This window comes from Macaca mulatta, chromosome 6 (genome assembly GCF_049350105.2).
Source record: "Macaca mulatta isolate MMU2019108-1 chromosome 6, T2T-MMU8v2.0, whole genome shotgun sequence".
In the NCBI taxonomy this organism is placed as follows: Eukaryota; Metazoa; Chordata; class Mammalia; order Primates; family Cercopithecidae; genus Macaca; species Macaca mulatta.
The window spans coordinates 136,197,407-136,204,848 of NC_133411.1; positions in this window are offsets into that span (position 1 = coordinate 136,197,407).

Sequence of the window (7,442 nt, forward strand, 5' to 3'; positions counted from 1 at the left end):
ATAATGCAATTAAACACCCAGGTTCTCTGTGTTTCTCTACACTGCCTCTGACCTGTCACCCTTGTTCTTAAGCAGACTCCTGTCTTGGTTGATTGATAGATGGAAGGAGAAAAACAGGGATTTCTCTTTTATATCTGGTTGGTTTCTCATGATTCATACTTAAAAATAAAGAGTGTTCTCAGAAGTTTCTGGTAAACCCCACTTCATGTCTCATTGTCATAACTAGGTTGCATGCCCATTTCTGAATCAATTCTTAGAAAGATAAATGGGATTACTCAGACCAAAATCAGGCTGAACCCTGAAGCTGGGGTCACTCAGTCATTCATTGTCTCCTGTGGTACTTGGCTATGTGGTGGAGAGATGAGTATCTGGACAAAGTTTAAAAATGTGTTAGGAAGAGAACAAGAAAGATGGATATTCTCTGGGTAATGCTATCAATCAGAATTTAGGAAAACAAACCACTCTAGGCATTTCAAGCAGAGTGGATTTTAACAAAGGGAGTTAAGTGACAAAATTATTGGAAGGGATAAAAGAGACAAAAGGAAGGGGGATAATATGATGTTAGTCAGTGCTCAGGAACTTTAGGAAGATGCTACTGCTGCTGTGGGAAACCACAACTGCGCAATCCCTCATTCCTCTGAAACTATGCTTGTTTGCTTCTGTAGTTCCTATGGTAGTGCAGATCAGTACAGTACAGGAACTGTAGTGCTGTTCTTACGGGGCACTCTGCTCCAAAGTCAAAGCCAGGAGAAGATGTGCCTCTGCCTTCCTTCTTCCTTTTCATTTTTTAATAAAAAGATTTATTGAGATATAATTTATATACCATACAATCCAATCATTTAAAGTACATAATTCAATGCCTTTAGTATATTTACAGAGTTGTGAATCCATCACCACAATACATTTTAGAAGATTTCATTACCTCCAAAAAGAAACCCCTTCTCATTAGACATCACCCCTCAATCCCAATCCCCTTATACCCGAATATCTGGCCCTGGGCAATCAGTAATCTGCTTTTGGTCTCTACAGGTTTGCCTAATCCGGACATTTCATATAAATAAAGTCTTACAATAAGTGGCCGTTTGTAATGGATACTTTCACTTAGCATAATGTTCTCAGTGTTAGAGTTCATTCATTCTTGTTGTAGTATGTGTCAATATTTCATGTGGTCTAATTACTAAATATATTCCGTAGTATCAATATATCACATTTTATTGATCCATTCATCAGTTAATGAACATTTGTGTTATTTCTACTTTTTGGTTATTGTAAATAATGTTGCTGTGACCATTTGTGGACAAGGTTTTGTGTGGAATTATATATGTTGAGTGTATACTTAGGAGTGGAATTGCTGGTTCATATGCTAACTCTAACCTTTTGAAGAATTGCTATGCTGATTTGAAAACAGCTGCCCCATTCTATATTCCCACCAGCAATATACGAAGGTTCCAATTTTCTCCACATTATCACTGACAGTTCTTATTATCTGTTTTTTTTTAAAAATTTTATTATTGCCTTCTTAGTGGGTATGAAGTGATATTCCATTGTGATTTTGATTTGCATTTCCCTAATGTCTAATAATGTTGAACATTTTTTCTTGTGCTTATTAACCATTAGTATATCTTCTTTGGAGAAATGTCTGTTCAGATGCTTTACCCAGTTTTTAATTGGATCATGTGTCTTTTTATTATTGAGTTATAATAGTTCTTTATGTGTTCTAGATACAAGCACCTTGTCAGATACGTGATTTGCAAATATTTTCTCTTATATCATAGTCTGTCTTTTCACTTTTTCTTAATGCCCTTTGGTATATGAGAGTTTTTAATTTTGATGAAGTCTAATTTATCTGTAATTCCTTTTGCTGCTTGTGCTTTGGGTATCATATCTAAAAATCTATTGCCAAATCTGAAATAATGAAGATTTACTCTACATTGTCTTGTAAGAATTTTACAGATTTAGTAGGTACAATTAGGTCTTAGATTCTTTTTTAGTTAATTTTTTTGTATGATGTAAGGAAGGAGTCCAACTTCTTTCTTTTGCATGTGGCTATCCAGGTGTCACAGCACTTCCCTTTAATCTTGTGCAAGGCCCTTCCACTGGCAAGTCTGGAACTGAAATTTGGCTAAAAAGGGAAATTGGAAAATGTAGTTTGTGGACGTCTAGCCCCTGTGATATAAGAGAGAGTTTACAAGGGTGGGGACCAAACCACAGTATTTAGCACACAACTACCATAAACATTGGACTTCTTTGGGGGTTTCTGTCTCTTGGGTGTCTAGACAGAAAGCAGGCCACATGCCTCCTTTTGTTCAAAGATCCTAAACCTATCAAGGATCACTTTATCACCCCTAAATCTTGGGATGGATGTAGAATGTGGGATCCCAGCTCACTCTATTTTATTTCTCTCATCTCTGTTCTTCTTTCTCCCTAGTCTAGAGAATTCTAAAATTGAGTCTAAGAAAAACTTTGTCCTATATCTTTCCAGATATTTCTGCTTTCCACACTTTTGTTCTCTATCTCTCTTTCTTCTCTTAGACTGGATTCTTAAGTAAAACTGCCTAAAAAGGAGGACCTTGGGAGAGATGAGGAAAATTTTGTTATTAATTAATACTTTGAAGTTTTATCCTGCCATACACAGGTAGAAATAGAGATGAGATGGGTGTGGGGTGGGGCAAATTATTATGGTACTTGCTGAAAGTAGCAATAGTAGCCATGTTAAGATAAAAGAGTAACAACAAAAAAGTCCTACTTCTTTAAGAAATATATGCGTATGAGCATATGAGTGTTGTCTACCTTTAAAGGTATATTGCCTTACTTTTCTTAATTTAAAAACAGTTTGAAACATACTATGGTAAGCTTTTAAAAGAAGGAAATAAAATCTTAAAGGTACAAGATTATTTTAGACTGAGTATTAGACAATAGAAAGCAGCCCTTTGCCTGACAGATTGGGAAGGTGGGTTCATGAATGTGATGCAATGTGTCAGAGACAGGAATAAGATTTGGTGAAGGAAGAGGGATTCTCAGGGGGAGGTAAATAATTATAGATAAGAAGCTAAAATTAATAGATAAGCAGGACATTCATGCCTTTGCTATAGATTTCCAGTTATGACTAAGCAGGTATTAGAGGGTAATTTGGCAATGGTTTTACAGTTGTATTTTATAATGAACTATAGCATACTAATATAGACTAAACTGTTTAAACATCTTGGGAGACTTTAATTTATTCAGCTTAAGAGCTTAGTTGAAGGGGAAAAAATAGTGGAAAGTAAGCTGTAGGATTGCTTTTCCTGAATTCTAAATTTAGCTTAAGCATATTTCTAATCCTCCATGCCAGGAATATTTTCTTGAAAATGCATTTGAATTGTATAATCTGATCACCTTTATTAATACAGGATTTGGACAGACATAAACATGCTTACTGTATTTTACTGTGTCGGTTTTTAGGCTAAGTAATCCTGTAAATGATTAGTTAATTATATTCTGTTCGATTACCAAGGTACTTAACTTAAATCCAGTATGATCATAAAAGGTAAGTCTATCTTCAGTGACAATGATGGAGATTCCACATGGTTACATTTCAGAAGGCAAAAGGAACTGCATCATGTGACCAGAGCCTGTACAATGTAATTCCCATTACATTATGACAGAAATTTAAAAGGAATAGACTGTGGGAAGAGCAACACAAATTCACAGCCACTGTTTTGGAGACCCAAAGACAAATAGTATTCCTCACCAAACTGATTCTCTTATGAAAGTAGGTGGGAAACTTTCCATTACCAGTTGTATAAATTCCCCTCTCCCTTTTCAATTTAGGCCCAGATGACCTCACATTACATATGGGTATAAGTAAGGTACTTTTTAATGAACTACAGAAAAGGAAAGCGCTATGTGAAAACTCAAGGATGTGGTATTAACATAACTCTCAAATTAAAAAAGGAAACTAGCATATTCAGAGTGTCTGTAACATACCATCTCATTTAATCTTCATAACAGGCCTAGGAAGAGGGAATTATTATCTCTAGAGGTGGAAACTGTATAAGAGATGTATTAGAATCTAGTTTGTCTGATTCCAAATTCTATGTACTTTTGGTTGTTACATTTTGATAGCACAATTTTAGGTGTGAAAGACAGAAACCAATTCAAATTAGCTGAAGAAAAGCAAGGGATTTATTGGCTCATAAAACTGAAAAGTATAGTGATAATCTTACTCAGTGAACAAGCTCAGCTGTAGGCATAGTTGGATCTAGAAGTCAAAATGGAACTCCTTTCTGTGTCTTAGTTCTGCTTTTCTCTGTGTTGCACTCTCCATCAGGCAGGTTCTCAGGAGCTCCAGCTTCAAACCCATGGAAAAGAGATCCTCTTTCCAAGTTTGAATAAAAGTTTCAGTATTGAATTTCATTGTCCTGGCTTGGTCTAAGTAATCCCAAATACATGCTAAAAACAATTTAAAAGAAAAGTACAGACAAAGGGGTAGCTGCTTCAGAAAATGTGAATTCTAACTCTTAAAAAATTTCCAATGTTTATTTTAAGTTCAAGGGTATATGTGCAGGACATGCAGGTTTGTTACATAGGTAAACGTGTGCCATGGTGGTTTGCTGCACAGACCATCCCACTACCCAGGTATTAAGCCCAGCATTCATTACCTGTTCTTCCTGATCCTCTCCCTCCTCCCATTGCCTGCCCTCTGATAGGACCCAGTTTGTGTTGTTCCCCTGTCATGTGCCTATGTGTTTTCATAATTTAGCTCCCACTTATAAGTGAGAACACGTGGTATTTGGTTATTTGTTCCTGCATCAGTTTGCTAAGGATAATGGCCTCCAGCTCCATCCAAGTCCCTGCAAAGGATGTGATCTCATTTCTTGTTATGGCTGTGTAGTATTCCATGGTTTATGTGTACCACATATTTTCTTTATCCAGTCTATCATTGATGGTTGATTCCATGTCTTTCCTTTTGTGAATAGTGCAGTAATAAACATATATGTGCATGTGTCTTTATAGTGGATGATTTATATTCCTTTGGGTATATACCCAGTAATGGGATCGCTGGGTCAAATGGTATTTCTGCCTATAGGTCTTTGAGGAATTACCACACTATCTTCCACAATGGTCGAACGAATTTATACTCCTACCAACAGCATGAAAGCATTCCTTTCTCTCCATAACCTCACCAGCACCTGTTTCTTAACTTTTTAGTAATAGCCATTCTTACTGGTGTGAGATGGTATCTCATTGTGGTTTTGATTTGCATTTCTCTAATGATCAGTGATGTTGAGCTTTTTTTTATGTTTGTTGTCCACATGTATGTTTTCTTTTTATTTATTTATTTATTTTTATTATTATACTTTAAGTTCTAGGGTACATGTGCATAACGTGCAGGTTTGTTACATATGTATACTTGTGCCATGTTGGTGTGCTACACTCATCAACTCATCAGCACCCATCAACTCGTCATATACATCAGGTATAACTCCCAGTGAAATCCCTCCCCCTCCCCCCTCCCCATAATAGGCCCCGGTGTGAGATGTTCCCCTTCCCGAGTCCAAGTGATCTCATTGTTCAGTTCCCACCTATGAGTGAGAACATGCGGTGTTTGGTTTTCTGTTCTTGTGATAGTTTGCTAAGAATGATGGTTTCCAGCTGCATCCATGTCCCTACAAAGGACAAAAACTCATCCTTTTTTATGGCTGCATAGTATTCCATGGTGTATATGTGCCACATTTTCTTAATCCAATCTGTCACTGATGGACATTTGGGTTGATTCCAAGTCTTTGCTATTGTGAATAGTGCTGCAATAAACATACGTGTGCATGTGTCTTTATAGCAGCATAATTTATAATCCTTTGGGTATATACCCAGTAATGGGATGGCTGGGTCATATGGTACATCTAGTTCTAGATCCTTGAGGAATCGCCATACTGTTTTCCATAATGGTTGAACTAGTTTATAATCCCACCAACAGTGTAAAAGTGTTCCTATTTCTCCACATCCTCTCCAGCACCTGTTGTTTCCTGACTTTTTAATGATCGCCATTCTAACTGGTGTGAGATGGTATCTCATTGTGGTTTTGATTTGCATTTCTCTGATGGCCAGTGATGATGAGCATTTTTTCATGTGTCTGTTGGCTGTATGAATGTCTTCTTTTGAGAAATGTCTGTTCATATCCTTTGCCCACTTTTTGTTGGGGTTGTTTGTTTTTTTCTTGTAAATTTGTTTGAGTTCTTTGTAGGTTCTGGATATTAGCCCTTTGTCAGATGAGTAGATTGCAAAAATTTTCTCCCATTCTGTAGGTTGCCTGTTCACTCTGATGGTAGTTTCTTTTGCTGTGCAGAAGCTCTTTAGTTTAATGAGATCCCATTTGTCAATTTTGGCTTTTGCTGCTGTTGCTTTTGGTGTTTTAGACATGAAGTCTTTGCCCATGCCTATGTCCTGAATGGTACTACCTAGGTTTTCCTCTAGGATTTTTATGGTATTAGGTCTAACATTTAAGTCTCTAATCCATCTTGAATTAATTTTCATATAAGGAGTAAGGAAAGGATCCAGTTTCAGCTTTCTACTTATGGCTAGCCAATTTTCCCAGCACCATTTATTAAATAGGGAATCCTTTCCCCATTTCTTGTTTCTCTCAGGTTTGTCAAAGATCAGATGGCTGTAGATGTGTGGTATTATTTCTGAGGACTCTGTTCTGTTCCATTGGTCTATATCTCTGTTTTGGTACCAGTACCATGCTGTTTTGGTTACTGTAGCCTTGTAGTATAGTTTGAAGTCAGGTAGCGTGATGCCTCCAGCTTTGTTCTTTTGACTTAGGATTGTCTTGGAGATGCGGGCTCTTTTTTGGTTCCATATGAACTTTAAAGCAGTTTTTTCCAATTCTGTGAAGAAATTCATTGGTAGCTTGATGGGGATGGCATTGAATCTATAAATTACCTTGGGCAGTATGGCCATTTTCACGATATTGATTCTTCCTATCCATGAGCATGGTATGTTCTTCCATTTGTTTGTGTCCTCTTTGATTTCACTGAGCAGTGGTTTGTAGTTCTCCTTGAAGAGGTCCTTTACATCCCTTGTAAGTTGGATTCCTAGGTATTTGATTCTCTTTGAAGCAATTGTGAATGGAAGTTCATTCCTGATTTGGCTCTCTGTTTGTCTGTTACTGGTGTATAAGAATGCTTGTGATTTTTGCACATTAATTTTGTATCCTGAGACTTTGCTGAAGTTGCTTATCAGCCTAAGGAGATTTTGGGCTGAGACAATGGGGTTTTCTAAATATACAATCATGTCATCTGCAAACAGGGACAATTTGACTTCTTCTTTTCCTAACTGAATACCCTTGATTTCTTTCTCTTGCCTGATTGCCCTAGCCAGAACTTCCAACACTATGTTGAATAGGAGTGGTGAGAGAGGGCATCCCTGTCTTGTGCCAGTTTTCAAAGGGAATTTTTCCAGTT